We start from the raw sequence: 20,605 nt of genomic DNA on the forward strand, positions 1-20,605 counted from the left end.
CTTTAAACCTCTCCACCATTTCTACCAATGCAGTTAACTTTTAGCTGTTTTATGTATTATTACAATGTAAACATCCCATACAAAATTCTCATGCCTGAAAACATTCTTTCATTAAGATATTACCTTAAAAACTATAAAAAAGAGCCAGTCTTCCAGATGGCTGAGTATGTCCAATGGAACTTCATGTTACTTTGTTTCACACTATATACTTGACAGTCTTTAGACAAGATGCACTTCATCATCCTTCTACTTCTGTTCATAAATAAATATTTTTCTTAAGCTCCTATAGCCTAAGATTATAGATAAATCCAATCTATTTTCCCTCCTGTGAATCATCCTAGCAATAAATAATCCATGTTATATTTGAATGCCTTAAGGACAACTATTTTCATTTGTTCTAAAGCAAGTGACTAGAAGTTCTGTTCAAGGTCTAACCTAGTAAGAAAGTTAACTCCAAGTCCATCGTTGAGTTTATATTCCCTTTATGATAGTGTAGTTTTTCACTTGTGTTCACCTTCTCAAAAGACCTAGTAATAATATAATAATCAGACTCCTTTAAATTAATTAAATTAATATCAAGACCTTTTATCTAACTCATGCTTTTCTTTTATCTTTGAAACACAATAATTTACTATAAGTTTGAGTATAATTTCAGTTATTCACACAATATTCACCGATAGTGTAGGCCATGGGAGGAATTAGGACCAAGAAAATGAGAGATGGATTTAATCAACACTTATATATGTTTAAGAGATTCTCAAGTAATAAGCATAATAGAAAAAATGATTAATCACCTTTTGGTCATGGTGAAGGCTATTAGAAAATTTTCCAGATATAATCTGCTCTAGCCCACTAATTACTGCCAACAAATGGAAAGCAACTATGCTCCTGAAAGAGCTTGCCATAGCTGTCTAGATTAGAGCATTCAAATCAGATCTGTTAGATTCGTATGGCCAAACTCTTAATAATCAATCAGATCCATATTAACCATCACACAGGCAAGTGTTAATGTCATCTTGTGTGTTTACAAGTAAACTCTGTATTTGTTTAGTATAAAGCTTCATTTTATTTCATATTGATATAATCAGCAATAAGATATTTTAGAAACATTGCCTTGGTTGTGCATACTTAAATATTTTTCTTTTTCTTCATGATTTCTTTTGGACTGCATTTGACAAAAATAAAGTCTTTCCTAAGTTACATATTTTATTTGGAATTTTCTTTCTTCTGTGCTCCAGCTAAATTCATTCAGCTATACCTATTTTTTTTTTTTAAATACTAGATTCCTGGCTCATGAGAAATGGTCATATAATTTATCTTGTTTTTTTATATCTATTGAAAAATTATGAATATTTTCACTATCATCAGTCATTTCTGGTTTCTAGTCTTTGAGTATGTAAAGATGTACTATGCTCTCTAAGCATGGATATACACTATGCATATAGTCAATGTTCAGACTATCAAGTAAAGATGAATGATACTGTATAATCCTTTAACTGCTAAAAACAATAGATACAAAATCTTCCTGCTAATATACCTTAACATTTTCTCTTATCTTGTTTTTTTTTATTATCTTCATTGAAAAATTGTCCCATAAAATTGGAATCCCTGTGATTCATCACTTTTAAATTTTTCAGTGAAGAGCGTAAAAATTCACTAGAGTGAGATGGCCTTAGTTTAAATTTGTATTCTTCCATTTATGTCAATTGTGACTTTGTATAAAGTATAAAATCATCTTCACTTGACACCTTGATTCATATGCAACACAAATTACTAGTAGCTGTGTACAAGGTGATTGTCAGGATTACATTACATATTGCAGAGTGGATTCAGCTTGCTATGCATTATCAATGTTTATAGTAGGTTTCTGTATAGTATATCTCTTAAGAATTTCAACTTTAAACTTGGAGGACTGTGGGTTTGCTCTTCACTGACTATGCTGCCTACTGTCCAAAATACTGTATTGTCTAGTTCACAACATGTTTGCTATAGAGTGAATGTGTGCTCTAGAGTGAGACAGTTTTTTATTCTCATGGTCTCTCTAACATTTACAAAGCACAAAGTCCTGAAAAGCATACTTTAATTTGCCCCTTGTTGAGAAAGGAATCATAATTGCACCTACTTTCTAAGTTATCATAAGGGTATGATGTAACAGAACCAGATGAAGAAGAATCACAGGAAGTGACGTGGACTCTGCTGTAGGTTCTATTGCTGAGAGACTGCTAATTTTGATATTCTTATTTCATGGTGGCAATACTGAACATCTTACCATCTTCATCACCCTTATTGATTTATCAAAATTTTGTATATGATTTCCTAATTGTCTATTTTCTTCCTGGCATTCCTTATGACTTTTTCTTCTCTTATACATATTCTACCACAATTATCTTCATTATTAGTTTTAATTTTACTTATCACACATCTTATTGCCAATACTGCCTTTTCTGAGATCATAGAAGAAACCCTGTGTGAATATAAAACTCAATTAATCAGGAAATTAGTTCATAGACACACAAAAGTACTAAGTAATCATAATTTAACTAATAGATATATAAATATTAATACATCAAAAGTATATAAAATAATAGCTTCTAAGTATCTTACTTTTATTTTGTAGTTGTAAAAATTTCACATTACATGCAATTTTAAGTTTAGTAGCTTAATCTAATTAAATAGGTTGTTGTTTCTTAAATATACAATTTTAGAAAATTGTGAGCTATGACTCATTAGTAGTTCATGAAATGGTTTGAAAAGTTAATAACAATGAATAAAGTATAAGACAGAAAAATTAAGTATGTGATATTACAGAATCAAATAAAATTAATCATGCCACAATACAACAAATTAACATTGCATTATAAGGACTAGTGTTGTCTATGAAACATGTTTATTCCATTTTTGTATATAAGTCTATATCTGTGTTTATATGTGTATTATGTTTCAGTGTGATATTATTTATGGTGGTCCATGGCATAGAATTTTCTGATGGATTTGACTTACAAGGTGAAAGTAGTGAATTATAATTACAATTTTTGCATTTTGTGAACATGTGTGGAAAACAGATTTAGAATATTGCCATCATGGTCGTTTATTTTCAGCGTTTCACTAATTTATATGAAGACTACGTTAGATTCTTGAGGTAGAGATGAAACATTCCTTATTTATACACAAAAATGGTGGTTAATCCAATCCAAATTATGGTTGCCATGTTAAATAAAGAACATTTATTTATTAAACAAATTAAAGATTAAAGAACATTTATTAAATAGAGAACATACTTTTCTTATATTCTTTTTGGTTCATTCTAGCCCAAGAAATGAGAAATCTTTTTAATATTAATTATATCTTTATATGACTCGAATGATATAATTTGCACTAGATTTTGTTTTTTATCATTGATTTCATTTTTTAAGCACACACGTGTGTATACACAATGGTAATTTAATTTTTTTTTACTTTAACGTTAAAAAATATTTTATTGGTTATTTTATTTATTTACATTTCAAATGTTACCCACCTTCCTGCTTTTCCTTTAAAATCTCCCTACCCCATACTCCTTACCTGCTTCTTCTATGATGGAGCTCCCTCACCCACCCATTCCCACCTCACCACCCTATCGTTCCCCTACTCTGGGTCATTGAGCCTCCACAGGACCAAGGGGCTCACTTCCCACTGATGCCAGATAAGGCCATCCTCTGCTACACAAGCAGCGGGAGCCATGGATCCCTCTATATGTACTCTTTGGTTGGTAGTTTAGTCCCCGGGAGCTCTGAGGGATCTGGTTGGTTGGAATTGTTGTCTTCCTATGGGCCTGCAAACCCCTTCAGTTCCTTCAGTCAATGTAACTCTCTCCCATATGGCTTCCTCACATACCTGATTCTGTCCCCTCTTTTTCCCTCCCCCTCCTTTCTTCCTCCAAAATCCCTCTCATCCTCTACCTCCTGTGATTATTTTGTTCCTCGTTCTAAATAGGACTGAAACATCCACTCTTTGGTTTTACTTCTTCTTGAGCTTCATAGGGTCTGTGAATTGTATCGTGAGTATTCTGAGCATTTTCCCTAATATCCACTTAGTAGTGAGTACATACCATGTGTTCTTTTGTGCCTGAGTTACTTCACTCAGGATGATATTTTCTAGTTTCATCCATTTGCCATAGAATTTCATGAAGTCATTGTTTTTAATAGCTGAGTAGTAGTCCATTGTGTAAATATACCAAATTTTCTATATCCATTCCTCTGTTGAGGGACATCTGGGTTCTTTCCAGCTTCTGGATATTATAAATAAGTTTGCTATGAATTAGTGGAGCGTATGTCCTTGATATAGGTTGGATCGGCTTTTGGGTATATGCTCAGGAGTGGTATAGCTGGATCCTCAGGTACTACTATGTCCAATTTTCTGAGAAACTGCCAGACTGATTTCCAGAATGTTTGTACCAGCCTGCAATCCCACCACCAATGGAGAAAAGCTTCTCTTTCTTCACATCTTCACCAGCATCTGCTGTCACCTGAGCAGATTGATCACCTGAGTTTTTGATCTTAGCCATTCTGACTTGTGTGAGCTGGAATCTCAGGGTCATTTTGATTTGCATTTCCCTGATGACTAAGGATGTTGAACATTTCTTTAGGTGCTTCTCGGCCATTCAAGATGCCTCACTTCATTTTTATCTTTACTTTTTTTTTAATTTATGTTTACGAGCACACCAGAAGAGTGCATTAGATCACACTATAGATGGTTGTGAGGCAACATGTGTTTGCTGGGAATTGAACTAAGCATCTCTGGGAAACTCAGTGCTCTTAACCACTGAGTAATTTTTCCAGCATAAATTTTGCTTTACAATATAGTCTAAAAGTAAATTAAAACCTCATGGACCGGAACTACACCTTCTAGAAAGGCGCCTTGACTTTCATTTGGTCCTGAACAAATGGAACAGTAGGGGAGGAGCTATCCCAAAAGTGTTTGCCTGTATATGGGATATATTCTACTACCTGGCCTTAGTGGAAGAGGAAGCACATGTAGCATCTCATAGACTTGAAGTTCCAGGGTCAGGGGTGGGGAGAATGGGTGGATACCCAGGAGTCACCTACCAGTTCAGAGGAGAAGGGGAGGGAGGATGGAGAAGACTGTGTGAGGGGCCACTGGGATAGGAGCAGTAAGTCGGATGTAATGTGAAAAAATAAAAAAGAAAAATTAAGTTAAGAAATACTTAAGTGTGTTCATTATGAAATCCTCACCTTAAGGTTAATCATTTCTGAGTTTCAGTTAATGTGATAATAAAAATGAAGTCCATTTTCTGTGCCTACTTTATCCCTGTTTGATAGTATGATGTCCTCATTCTCTGTGTAGGCTTCGTCTCCATCTGTGAGCATGAAATATTCATTGGTAGATACAGAAAAAACTGGGCATTTAAAGCTCAGATATTTATTTGTTCTCATTTTTCTCTGTCCATTTTCCTTATACAGATGAAATGTTTTGTTAAACACAGACAGGTTTAGATTACTAGGTCTTATATTCGAATTTAAATTTTTACAAGTGTAGAATTTCTTGTATCCTTAAAGAGTTTAAAATATATGATATTAATTTTGTCAAGCTACCTCATGTTTTGTTACTGCTATGTGGTATCTTCTCTTTGTTTTCTTAAATCCATGTGTTTTATGGTTTCATACATTATGTACTTACATGTGCTAAAGTATCCATTTTAAGGATAGAGGGTTTATTTCATCTCAGTTCAAAGGTAAAATTCAATCTTGGGTGAGAGTCCCAGTGGCAGGTACTTCAAGTAGCTGGCACAGTGTATCCCTCAGTTGGGACAGCACAATATAAAGAATACTAGTACCCAGCAATATTTATCCTTTGACTCTGTCAAGAAACCTATATATGAAATGATTTTTGCCCACATTGCAGGTGTGTTATCTAACTTCAATTAACCATGTCTACTAAAGCATTCACAGGACAGGAACACTCGTACATGGTTTTCTTAGTGATTGGAGAACTTGTCAAGTTGAAAAATAAAATAAATCACTACAATTGTCACAATCAATGGTTTTCTATATCCTATCCCAAGCACTATATATAATTCACATTATTTTTAATAATCTTATAATGGAATTTTCAAATTTGTCCTGTTAAGATAATTGATATCTAACAAGGTTAAGCACATAAAGATACATAGAAAGTGTTTAAAGAAAAGAATATTTCAAGGTTCTGGGCTAATATCCAATAATCAGTGAGTGAATACCATATGTGTTCTTTTTGTGATTGGCTTACAAATAAAACATCCAAAAAAAACCACAAAAGAAGGCAGCTGAAGGTACAACATCTGTAATATAATATCAGGCGAGGAACCAGCTTACAAGCTATGTAGTACATCAGCTGTATAAGAAGGTACAGATCTCACTAGAAAGTTAAAGTGATTATCTATGAATAACTGAAATAAATATTTTCTCAGATTTTCTTTAAAAAAAAGAAAAGAAAATAATATGAAGAACTCACTCTTTGTCTAGTGGGTATACAGTACATATTTACAGGATGTATAGAGCCATACTGAAGACAAATGTATACATTATATTGCAAAATATGCAAATAACCTATTATTCTTTTTACCTCTGTACAGAATGCAAAGGAAAATGGGCTGTGTATGATATTAGTATGATGTGTTGTGATTTGTATTCTATGATATGATGTAATTTCTGTAGTGATTTACATCATATTACATCATAAAACTGGAGTTCTGACACAAATGTCTGAACATGTTAATCACACACGTTCGTGTAATAATAACACACAGTCCCCGTATAAATGTGTGTGCATGTTTATAAGTATAATTGTTAAATATAAATATACACACATAAACAAACACATACACACACACACACATATATACATATATATGTATACATATATATATGTATGTGCTATAAGAAGAAATTAGTGTTCTGTCCTGAACACTTATATTCCATTCAGGTGCTTTGTACACCTTACAAGTCTTAGCTTCTTACTGGCAGTTGTCTGGTTGTGTGTTTGTTTGCTTTGTTTCGTTTTGTTAAATTTACTTTTAACCTGACTATCTTTCTAATTTTTATAGTAGAGTCAAACAGAAAAGTAAAATAAATTACTTATCTTTCACTTATATGAACGTGTCCTAATTTTGTCTGCCTTTTAAAGAATACTTTGGTAAAATTTAGAGTTTAGAATTTCTGAAACTCTCCTCATCTCATCTTTTTAAAGATACCAGTTTTCTTCTGCCATGTCTACTATCTTAAGCGATACAGTTCATATGATCATTTTCCTATGTCTTACTACTCTTCTCTTTTGCAAGACTCAGTCTCCAGCTTTCAATTTAAGGGAGTTGATTTTGCTAATCCTAAATGCTATTTTCTTTGTTTTTAACTTACTTGATTCATGGCCTTCTTAGAGTTTTAAGAGAACTGTATCAGTAAAAGTTGGAAAATAATGTGTACACTATGACTATACTAAATGAGTTAATAGTTGTGTATGTGTATGTGTGTGTGCATGTGTGTGTGTGTGTGCTTATGATAAGTGGGTATGAGTATGCCATAAAATATATGTAGAGGGCAAAGAACAAATTTATCCGGTCAGTTCCAACTTTGCATTTATTGTAGACAGAACTCCAGTTTTAGGCTTGCACATCTACTGAGGATGTTTCCTACTGAGTTCTGGCTTGTTTTCTTGTCCTGATACATTCGCTGTCTCTTTCTTTGCTTCCAGATCCACACTCATTAAATACCCTCAAATCACCTCATGTGCCACTAGCTATACCATTCTATAGTAATCAACAATCTCATTTTCTCAGATTGCAATTATACTAATTTGGCCCCAAGTTCGTATCATATTTACTTATTTGTTTGTTTATTTATTTGTTTGTTTACCACCTCCAGTATACGTTTAGTCTTTCTGAGGAACTCTTCTGTTTCCAAATAAGAAACTAAACTGGCCATGGATGTGTATATGATAAATTGACGTGGCAATATGATGTCATTGCCAGATGTCACACTCGAAGGTTTTAACCTCAAAATTATTGACACCTATACCTAAAAACAAAGAGATCTCTTGTGTGCATTACAAAAAGCGTAAAGAGATCCATGGCCTTCACACACTGGATGCCAGAGTCAGTTTTTATGTCTCCTGTGAAAAGGAAAGTTTTACATATCCAGATAGTACCAAAAAAATCTCTTGGGGAAAAAATAGGCCTAGGTTGGGATCAAATACATAAAAGCATATTTTAATTCACTTCTTAATATAGCTACATTTTATACTGAGGATATAGATTAAAACCAAGAAAATTAAATATAATTACAAATTAAGTCACAAAATTGGTTGAAACCAATATTTAAATTACATACTTTAGGAATACACATAACTATGTCTTTGAAACAATTACTTTGAAATTGATTTTCCATAATATTCTCCATAGCAGAATTTAAAAATATGGAGCAGCATTTTTAAGCTGCAATCAATTTCAAATCAGTCAAATGTAAGACATTGCTATGTGTGTGCATCAAATTTCTAACTCTTTTCTTCATAATGTGCTATTGCAAAAATGATTCAAAGGAATGGCCTAGAAGTCCAAACTTAGCATATGACCTTCAGTAAAATGCTATGCTTGCAGCCAAGCTGTGCATCTGTGGATATGCCCAGATGGTTTTATTGTGGCTATTTAAATTGGAGAATCTATAATAAGAACTCCCCTCTTAGTTAACCCATTTTGGGGGACACTTAGCATAAGCATTTGGTTGAAACTTCTAGGACACTGTCATCATATGTTTATACTTCATGTGTATGTGTGTGGCTGTACATTCGAGGGTATTTACACTTTTGGTTTAAATCAGAATTCTTCCCTGTTTAATATATCTTGTCAATATAAATTCAAATTTTTGTTTCCCATTGACAAACATTAATTACCTTTTAAAGTCATATTTAATCCTACTATGTATATGTAAATATATACATAATGTATATAAAGTTTTTGATATGATACAAGTCAAAGAAAATTGTGAAAATTATAAAAGTATAAATTTCATGTTTCTAGAGAGTGTCTAAAAAGAGACACGTGAGTAAAAGTACAGTATTGGAATCCTTTTGAGATAATAGAATACAAATATATACAATATAGAAAACAAAATGTTTTGGTATCTAGACATTTTACATATTTTCTCCTATATTACTTTATGTGGTCTTCTGAAGTGTGACTATGAAGTTTTAAAGGTATCCATTTATTTATCTTTATGACATAAATACATTTTTAAAGGAACACTTTAAAAATGAAAATTATCTCTCAATTAACAGGTTATTAGCATATTTGTTGGAGGTAATAAAACTTCAAACACAATTTGAAACCATCTTCATTATATTTAATGAACAGTAAGTCATTTCTATATGTTGACGATATAGAGAGTTCTAAGAACAGTTATTGAACAAAGCTTCTTTTTTTCTTATAATGTACATTTATCCTTTTTTGTGACCCTTGTCTGACAAAGGCAAAATCACAGTATATTATACTTGTGTTTCCATCAAAATAACTCCATCACTTTTACTGCTCCCCATAGTATTATGGCTATCTCTTTCCTGTCAATAACCAAAACTAAAGTATATGTTTAGAAAAGCTATAATATACTAATGTATAGTACTGGAAATTGTCCTACTGTATTAGAGTATTATTCAATTCAGTTTCATTTTTTTCTACATCTCAGCCACTGAATCATCTAGAATTTTATACATAATGCAAATTACTGATCTGCTTAAAAGATTGTTATTATTAATTCACTGTCTTAATTAAAAAGGCTCATGACAGCAATAGAAAGTTACAGACAATATTTTTTACAGGATTCAGTGCCAAGTAAAAGCCACAGAAATTATAAACCCAGCGGTCAAAGGCAGAGATCGATTCTTTAAGAGTACAGAATCAAAAACATTCAAAGATTGTGCCATTGGAACTGTACTATTCAGAGATAACCAAAACAGAGAATTGGATATAGCAAATGACGTAAATAAAAGGAAGGATATAAAGGGCAAGAAGCAAGACCTTATTTCTTCTCCTCTTTCCCAACTCCTAGTACTATCCCAGTGATTAATTATATCTCAATTCTAGTTAATAGTGTAGAAAATATTGCAAGTTAGCCTCTGTGATGTTTTGGAGAATAGAGGGTACAGGTACTTTCGTCAGAGCACATTTAAACACATCCACACCAAATTGTTAGTGCCAGGTTTAATTTTGAAACTGCCCTGCACATGCTTGTGAGCCTTCTTACTAGTATGGTGGGAATCATAATGGTGTAGCAATGAGAAGTTCTTAGACTGGTTTTTTTTTTATCACATTGGAAGTGGTACTCACATGTGATCAGCACTATAAATCTAATAAGTCTTGTTTAACTTAAAAATTGGAGTCTCCAATTACTAGAAATGCTAGGTTTTACAATGAATTTATCTCCTGAAAAGAAATGGTTCTTGTTTTCACTTTTGTTGAGTGCCAATGGATTAATAATAGCAAAGCATCAGAAACAACAGCAATAAACTAGAGTGTCTAAAAATGGTACTAAAAATGTAAACCAAATAAAGTACCAAGAGCAAGGAAAACGTGGTTCTAGAACTTCAGTCTTCAGACTTCCTCCTCTACTCTCATCTTGTGTAAAAAAAAAAAAAATCAATCCTAATGTGTTCTAATACTCTTGCTTACATTCAAGGGTTACAATACATGTCTTAGCCTGTCCTGATTGCAAATGTGCTTGAGTTTTTAAAAATCTAGAAGATAATAAATGATATATGAGGGTATATATAATGGCATTTTAACAAATTGTTATACCAGAAGGGTTCTAGCCAAATGAATGTGTTAATCAATTTGATTGAATTTTCTGACTGATATTTTGTTGCTGTGGGAGATAGGAAAACTTATTAATTGAAGGAAATTGGCCATTGAGACTTATCCTCGGGGAAAAGTTCTTACCTACATTCCTTCAAACTACTGATTTTTTGCTTTTTGTCTGGCTTGAAGGAAACAATCTTCCCCTAACTATTGCTACCATCATAATATTTTATATATGAGGGCAGAGCCATAAAACTGTGGTCTGAACCCTTTGAAACTACGACATATGATAAATATTCCCTCTGTTAACATTTTTGAGTCCTGTCTTGAAGCATTTTTGTTCCACTGATGAAAAACTAACATTGTTACCAGAAGTTGGCCAATAACCATTTTAAACTCTGCTACCTGGTCTATAATTGTCTTGAGTTCTTAACCAAAGAATCAGATACTATCCTTTTTGGCTGACTACATCAGTGGCTTTACCTCTTTAAATTGAGTATGTCTTATTGAAAGAAAGTACAAAGTCTGTCTCTACCATCACTATCTCACACATGTAGCAAAATGTCTGTATCAAATACTAGAGAGATGGCTGAGGGATTAAAAATACAAATGTTCTTGTAGAGAAACAGAGATGGTTCCATGTACTGACAAGGCAACTCACTCCTGTTCGTAATTCTAGCTCCATGGGGATTGGAGGCCTCTCCTGAAGCTCTGTGAATAGTAGGAATACATGCGGCACATGCACATATGTTCAGTCAAATACATCTACACACAACATAAAAATGATGAATCATTTTTAAAATGTTCTGTTAGTATAAGAAAGATCAAAGCATTCATTAATAGAGTAGTTCATGTAGACAGTGTCTCTAATGCGAAGGTCCTGTTTCCCAATTTGGATCTCGATCAATCAATAAAGATACTAGAGACCAATGATGGGGCTGGAAGAATCAGGAGGATTGAAAAAAGGAGGCAATAGTTGCAGGAGAAAAAACTAACCACCCATTGAGTTTTTGGCTGGAGTGACCAATGGCTACTCTATTCGATTATAACTATGGTGGCAAGAAAAAGAATTCTCACATCCTATATCTGAAGAAGATATAAACGAGATGTTGTTGACTCATACAAACACTAGAAAATCATTTATCAAAAATGAAATATTGGTACATACTATAACATGGATGAACTTTGACTAAATATGTACTAGGAAAAATATAGAAGTCAAAACAGACATCATACTTTAGGTTTCTACTTATTTTAAGATTACAAAAAATGATAAAATAGAAAGACAATGTACGGTGGCCCAAAGCTGAGATCACAGCATTTGAGGTCATAGTTTATACAATATTTCATTTTATGGATATGATTATGCTTTTAAATTGATTACACTGAAGGATTTGAAATTATTTGAATACAATAAATTCTATGTAAACATAAACAAGCAAATCTCTCATTTTAAATGGTGAAATATTATATTTCATTAAAAGTTATATACTTGTGAAATTGAGAACACCCATAAACATAAGACAGTACTCCTGGCAGCATGTTATTCTTTTGAATCATAAAATGTTGAACACAAAACCAAACACAATTGCCACTTCCTTGTAAGAAATGCTAACAAGGGTAGCAAGAGGGTTTAGCAGATGAAAGTTCTTGTTCATGCAGGCTGGACAATGTGTGTTTGGTTTCCTAAACCCAGGTAAAGGTCAAAAAAGAGAACTGACTAAACAAAATTCCCTTCTGACTGCCACATTCAGTAATTGGCACACTCATACTTACACTCATATGTGCATGTAATAAGCACACATACACAAAAAATTTAAAAAATATACATTTCAATGAATACATACAGTGTTCACTTTCATCTGTTTTCTGCTCCTGATTCTTGCGTGTGTGTGTGTGTGTGTGTGTGTGTGTGTTTGTGCGTCTGTTGTACTAGGCAAGTTTTTATTAAAACTCAAATATCTGAATTTGATTGTCATGCATGAGAAAAACAGACACAATTTCTGGGCATGTTAAGCATTATTTGATCCCTTTCCCAGCATTTGGAAATGAGTGTTCTTTCCCCAGCAGGACACTTTAAACACCAAGAGAAAAATTTACCTTTGCATTTGTTGGCTTACAAGTGCACGTGTCTTGGCTTTTAATATCTCTTAAGTAGAGCTTACTTCGCAGAGAATCTGTTTACCTAGCCTTAGCGCATGGCAAAACCAGAAGTGTTTCTGAAATAGGAATACGTAACTTGAAAATGCACAGTGCATAACTGAATATTTGAACATTTCTCAAAGCAGTGGAGCAATTTGATCCTTATAATCCAGTTTTCTTTTTTTTTCCCAGAGAGAAAAGGGCATGGTTAGCTAGAATTTATTTCATCTGCAATTTTCACATGACAAAATTTACTTTTAAGTTTAAAATGATGTTGTTTCAGTCCCTAGTGTCTGAGTGTGATGAGAGTTGGGAAAGGAAACAGAGCTGCTAATGTCTAATATTGGTATGGCATTTGCTTTCCATTTTCTTTAGTGTGCGCTAGTGGGGTGTTGCTGAATGTTAAAGCCTTGGCAAAGTCACTACTGGGAACAGTCTATTTCATTGAGCAGGAAGTGAATCTGAAGACAGATAATTATTTTCGAAATCACTGATAATTAGTTTTTATTTCTATTTATGGTGATATATTTTTTTCTTTACTCTACTTGGGCTGAAACAAAAAAGACCCTGGATTTTAAGCCCACTGAAAAGTTTCAGTTAAGGAGACACTATTTCCATACAAGGTATGAATCTATACTTTGTAAATACATTAGACTCCTGTCAACAGTGGAGAGAGACTCAGTGTAAATCACTTAGCGCCATGACAGTCTTACCTTTGTCCCTGTTTTCATCTACTGAGGAATCTTTGAAAGCAATGCCTCCCTTTGGCTTCCTTTGTCACATTTATCTGAACTTTAGTTAAATATTTATTTTGATATTTTATGTGGAAAATAAGTTTATAATGCATTACTATAGCTTCACCTGAGAAGCTAGAATACAGCTGAATCAATAGAGTAATGTTGCTATGAGCATGACAACCTGATGAATCTTCAGCATGCTCAGAAAAAAAAAAAAGAGAAAAAGAAAAGGAAAGTTAACTGTGAAATCCCAGCACCCACAATAAAGGACAATACACAAGATCCTGGAGTTCTCTGACTAGCCAGGTCAGACTATTAGGAGAATGTCAAGTCCATGAGAAACCGTTTAAAATCTCGAGGTGAGTTTTCCTCAACTCTGGACTTCTTGACCCCATGATGTTGTCAAAATGTCATTTTCTAACAAGCTGACTTTAGACAAACTGGTCAGGAAGGGGAAATGGGTTGCGATGAGGGTGGACTTCAATATCCCTATTAAAAAATAACCAGATAACAAGTAACCAAAAGATCCAAGTTGAAAGGATCAAATTCTGCATGAATAATGGAGCCAAGTCAGTTGTCCTAGACCAGCCTGATCATGTTCTCATGCCTGACAAGTACTCCTAGATCCAATTGCTTCAGAAATGGACTCTCTGCTTGATGAACATGTTCTGTCCTTGTGGGTCCAAAATTAGAGAATGACAGTGCCAATCCGGCAGTGGGGACTTTCATCCTGCTGGAGAACCTCCACTTTCATGTAGAGGAAGAAGGGAAGAGAAAGGGTGCTTCTGGGAACAAGATTAAAACTGAACCAGGCAAAATTAATGCTTTCTAAGTCTTACTGTTCAAACTAAAGGATGACTATGTAAACGATGAGTTTGGGACTGCACACTGAGCCCACATCTCAACAGCTGGTGTGAACCTGTCACAGAAGCCTGGTAGATTTTTGTTTTTAACTAAGAATGAGCTGAACTACTTTTCCAAGACTTCGAGAATCCAGAGGGACTCTTGCTGGCTATCTTGGAGGAATCTAAAGGTGCACAGAAGATACGGCTGTTTAATATTATGCTGGACAGAGTCAGTGAGATGATCTTTGGTGGTGGAATGTCTTTTATCTTCCTTAAGGTGCTCAACAACATGGAGATTGGCACATCTGTATATGATGAAAAATATCTAAGATTGTTTAAAGATCTTATGTGCAAAGCTGAGAAAAATGGTGTGAAGATTTCTTTGCCTCTTGACTTTGTCACTGCTGACAATTTTGATGAGAATGCCAAGACTGACCAAACATCTCTAGCCTTCGATATACATGCTGGCTGGAGGAGCTTTCACTGTGGTACTGAGATCAGCAAGAAATATGGGTGTGGTAAAATCCACTTCTACAGGTTGTGTTATTATCATATATGGCAGAGACACAGTCACTTTTTTCGCCAAATGGAGCAAAGATAATAAAGTCTGCCATGGGAACATTGGGAGTGGTGCCAGTCTAGAACTTCTAGATGCTAAATTCCTTCCTGGGGTGGATGCTGGGTATTTTCCTGCCTTTTGGTTCCTGTGGACAGCTCCTAAGTTAACTTAGTATTTTCTGCATCTTCATTTGGTGTTAGCACAAGATTGATTATGCTAGTGTCCAAATGCAGCACCAGGAACCCTTAAACAGTAGTACAACATCACAACTCATCTCAAGTGCATCAGGATTTGTCTTCATTTATCAGGATCCTATTTAATTTCCTTAACAACTAAAACCATTGTGCATTCTAAAGTGCATCTATTTATATTCTGCCAGTAGAAGGCTGTGATCTGTAAAAGCTTAGCTCTCTTTTTGTAGCCTCTGGTTAGCCTTGTCATTGTTCATGACTCCTCATTGAAATACCATGAAATCCTAACTGTAGATTTGGGTAAGTTTATAATCTACTAAATAATAAAGATGTCCAGGGGAGAACTCAAGGTGGGAAATACGTTAATTACCATCAACTGCAAATAGATGTTAGTCTGATGAGTAATGAGAAATGCATTAGCCTATTTATTCAAAAATAACTCATTAGTAGTTGACTTAATATTGTGTCCATTTAGTACATTATAAGAGGAAAAATGGATTCATCAACTTTGCCAAGTGCTGGACTTTGAAAACTGCAATAAGAATCACCTTTCAATATATGCCCTCTTGTACAATGATGGCACAAACATCATGCGAGTAACCAAGTCTCTTATTGGATTTGAGATCTGGTTACATATAACAAAATGATTTCCCATGTGAAATATATTACCCTTGGGTTTAGCAATCCTAACTTTACTCTTATCATAGGTTTGCCATTGTGCTACAATAACTTTTCTTAAACCAGAGCCAGCTTAGTTACATTTATTTTATGCTGAAAGTAAAACTCCCATGAAGCTTTCTTTCATCTACACATATTCAAGTTAGCTATAATTATAATAGTGCCACCTTTATGCAAATTAGAATCTGCAGTGAACATACTCATTGGGATGGATTCTTTACCTGTCTTCCATTTGGTTGAAATTTTTGAGAGAACTAAAGTGAACAATGCATATTTTGAAGCTTACCATCTAGGACAATGTTTTAGGCAAAATAAATCATAATAAAATAAAAGAATGGCTGTCATACAAATGCTTATTTGTATAGTCTAGAAATTCAAAAAATGTACTATTCTTTCAGGAACCAGGGTTGTGTTCCATGAAAGACCCCAGTTTTCTTCAACCACTCAAGTTAGTCAATGTAGACCTCCCTGTGACTACTAACCCGAGGACATCTGAAGACTCAGAACGTTACAGACACCTATGCAAAGGTGTGCATGCCCATTCACACACACATAATTAAAAACAAAACAAATCTTTATAGAACAATATCTATCTTTGCAAAAGATTTATGGCAGCAGATATCTATACTGAGTATAAATATAAATAATATAAATATTTTGATATATTGATTACTATCTAGGTATTCCAAAATAAAAAAAACAATAAATAGAAGATGTAAAAAAGTAGCAAACTTCTCAATGTAAGGCATTAATTTAATGGCTTTACAAAGTCACTAAGATTATTTCACTTGCAATAAAAGATGACTTACATATATCCTGAACATTAGAAAGCTTACAAAGTCAGTTCCAGTGATCAGCAAATATGAGACACTGGTGTGACAAGCAGACATTCCTATCTTGACATTATATCAAACAGTATATAATTTTCCCAGGACCTGTCATTCATAATTATTTATTTACACATACAAATAATTGCTTTTAAATTTGTTTATTGTTTTCTTCTCTTATATAATGCCTTTGAGTTTATTTTTTGAGGAGTGGTTATATTTAAAAGATATTATTGGGACAGTAAAGAACATTTTACTGTAGACATTCCAAAATATTTGGGAAAAGTTTCTATGACATCTATATCTAACTACTTTGGTTTCAGTTATAAAATATACCTTAGCATTATACCATGACTGACTGGTTCATTCCTGAAAAGTAATGGCAATTTTAGTTGTAAAAAATATTCTTCTCTAGAAAATTTTATAAATATCATTGCTTTTACCTGGCATCATAAATAATGATTCTCATATTTTTCTCCCATAGAATTTTTTCTAGAATTTCTGTTGCTGGACTGCATTTGTAATCTATATACTTTAATCAATATATAATTTTTAATGACAGAACAAAATAGGTAGAAAATAATTAATAGTTCTACCCAGGTGTGAGACTATGACCCACAACAATGGCTAAAACAGCAATGTATCCTCCTTGGTGTAATGATGGCACAATGTAATCAGGATAAGCAACTGCTGTCTAATTTCTACTCAACAGGAGAGACTATGCACCTATTTAAAAATAATTGAACAGTTAACTTAAGTTAGAGAGGATAAACTCCAGAAAATAACCTACTAAGGTTATCTTCCAAAAAATATAATATTTAACTCTACCTAAATACTTATTCCACAGATAAGGATATCATTCATAACTCAAAGAAAAATATCTGTTATAATACATGAGAACTATTGCAGTAATTGACAACTGGTACAAAAATAAAGGGAATAATTAACTGTAGTGCACACAACATGAACTAATCAATCTACAATACAACTCTTATAGTTATCCCTATAGGGAAAATTATGGAAGAGAGGAGTGTAAGGTTTGTAAAAGCTAGACGACTACAGTGTCTACTCTGAGTCATATGACTGGAAAGCTGCTTTCATAAACTCTAATAATACTGTCACCTGAATAAAAAAATATAATGACAATGCCAGTTGACACACCAATATAGGAAGAGAAAATTCCACCAATGCATGAAGAACTACAATATGTTTACAAGTAATAATAGTAATTAAACAGGAGATCATAAGTTTTGAAGGGGATATGGACAAAAATAGGAAGAGTTGAAGTTAAGGGACTGGGTGATATGGATTCTGTGTTCATGTATGATGGTCTCTAAAATTATTAAATAAAAAAAGAGTTTCTATAGTACAAACATACACATACATTGATTATATATGCATATTTATATACAGAAATATATATATTATATATATGCCAGAAAAAAAAATATATATATATACATATGCCATTTAAAATAAAAGTTATTCACCTGGGTCCTTGCTTAAAATTACCCTTTTTGGTTCAGTTGATTTTGGTATTGGTAGGTAGATGTTAACAATTTGATAGGTGACTTGTAACATTGTAACATCAACATACATATCACATCTTTCTAAATTTTTCCTTAATATGAATACTATTTCCATAATTGCTATTCAGAAAAAAACTGTAGAAAATTGTACACATGTTTTGTGTATGTATTCTGAAGAAAGTATAAAGGGAACAGCCTTCACAAGAGTCTAATAGATATAATTTTAGATATTTTTCTAGAAAGGAACAAATAAACATAATCAGTACAAAATAAACTTCAAGTATATATATGATAAATAGAAATTTGAAACAAATTATCAAAATGAAGATAACTATGTATCAAGATGTTAATGATCTTGAGATGAGATGGGATACATGTAATTCCATTTGTGATTTAAGTCCTTTTTCCTTGACTTAGGTGCAAAGAAACCAGTATGTGATTATCAGATTCAATGATAGTATTGTGGTTTCAGGGAAGTATATTATTTAGAAATAATTTTCACATTTTATGATAGAAAATATTGCATACAAAAATATTGGAAATATAGAAAAGAGAATCTAACTGGGAATTTGAAGAGGGAAAGTAATAGACATTGAGAAGATGGAAGAAGAATAAGATACAACATACACTCACACACGTGTGTGTGTATGTAAATATATACATATACTTCTATACATACACACATTTATAGACACATATGCTTATCTATTCAAATGTACATATATAATAATTATTATATACATGTATAATTGTGTATATAGATGGATAGATAGATAGATAGATAGATAGATGTACAACTTGAACAATGGTATGCCATTTAGGCTGATACAACACTCTAAAACAGAGATATAGATTAATGAAAATTCCAGTACCAGGCATGAAAACCTTCCTTTCATATGGTGGTTCAGGTAGTCCAAAGGAATGTTAAAATAATATAGGTTTTTGCTGTTGCCCTTGGACATACCTTAAAAGTAAGCCATTGCTGAAGACACTCCACACATTGGACACAGGACTTGGATTACTTGAGATGAATCAAAATGGAAAGCCTATATCCTGTGGTCTATCTTCTATAGTAATATAAAGTACTTTGCAATATGCCAATGAAGGAAAGCAATCAATTGTCCTACCCAACTGTGACACCTATAAATAACAATAATGACTGGCTTAAGAGTACACCCAGAAAGAAGCACTAGTGACATTCACATCTTGGTGATAAGTAACACTTCTCTAATTAAACTTAATACCTACTCACCATGAGGAACTTTATGTCTGATATTAGAAACCTAGTCAACTCTGTAGGGTTAATGAAGTCATGGATCCTAGCAGAGAATCAACTACTGCTACTTTGCTAGAATAGCATAATTCCTTAATTATATTCTAAGACTTATTGTTATATCCACATGTAAGTGTAGATATCACCGTCATCAAAGAAGATACACTCTAAAGTAAATGGAGACCATTAAAGGAAACCACAACTGGACACGTCACAGAGATCAATGGATCGTGGGGATCCCTGTTTTACTGCATGCATTTCCATCACAGCTCCTGTATCTAATGGCTCAGGGGACAATGGAAGAGGGGACAGAATGACTGTTAGAATAAGAAAACTAGGAATTCTTATGTAAGACTGTCTCTCTTAAGAATGGATACATAAACAAGATGTGAGTTATGGCATTGTCAATAAACATACTAATACCAATGATAAGAAATCCCCAGGCATAAACAAATAACATGATTTCTTACTGCCCTGAGTATTAGAAAAACTTTATTCTCTGAAAAAAGCTTGAAAGTGCTGTAAGAATTAAGTTAGGCTTTAAGCAGAAGCAAGAGGGCAGCAGGTTTGATTATTGCTGGTATAACAACTTTAATTTCATTAATTGCTAGCACCACTGCTTCTGCAATAGCATTGACATAAGGAGTTAAGACAGCTATTTTTGTTAACCATCTAGCAAAAAAAATTTAGTAATGTATTGAGTATACAAAAGGATTCATATAGGTGTCTGGGACAACAGATTGATTCCTATAACCTATTCAAATTATCTGAAGGAGGTTCAGGGTTCAAGAGTTAGGAGGTATCTCAAGTGTCATTACAAATATCATTGGAGTAGTGTTACTTCTAAAATTTACAATGATTATCATTAAAATTAGAAAAAAAGTTTAAAGACATCTGTAGAGTATTTGGGATAATCCTAACACCTCTCTGGATGTTTTAACTTTTCATAGTGAGATTATGAATTTAAAGAATGCTGTTCTGTTGAGCATTGATGCTGCAAATAATGCC

At 33.3% G+C, this 20,605-nt stretch overlaps 1 pseudogene; it reads left to right on the forward strand.

Annotated features, from left to right (window-relative positions):
* The first annotated feature begins 14,102 nt into the window (after window positions 1-14,102).
* Window positions 14,103-15,271, forward strand: LOC114638368 (annotated as a pseudogene).
* The last annotated feature ends 5,334 nt before the right edge of the window (window positions 15,272-20,605 follow it).

The sequence above is a fragment of the Grammomys surdaster genome, unplaced genomic scaffold, assembly GCF_004785775.1.
Source record: "Grammomys surdaster isolate TR1022 unplaced genomic scaffold, NIH_TR_1.0 125581, whole genome shotgun sequence".
NCBI lineage: Eukaryota > Metazoa > Chordata > Mammalia > Rodentia > Muridae > Grammomys > Grammomys surdaster.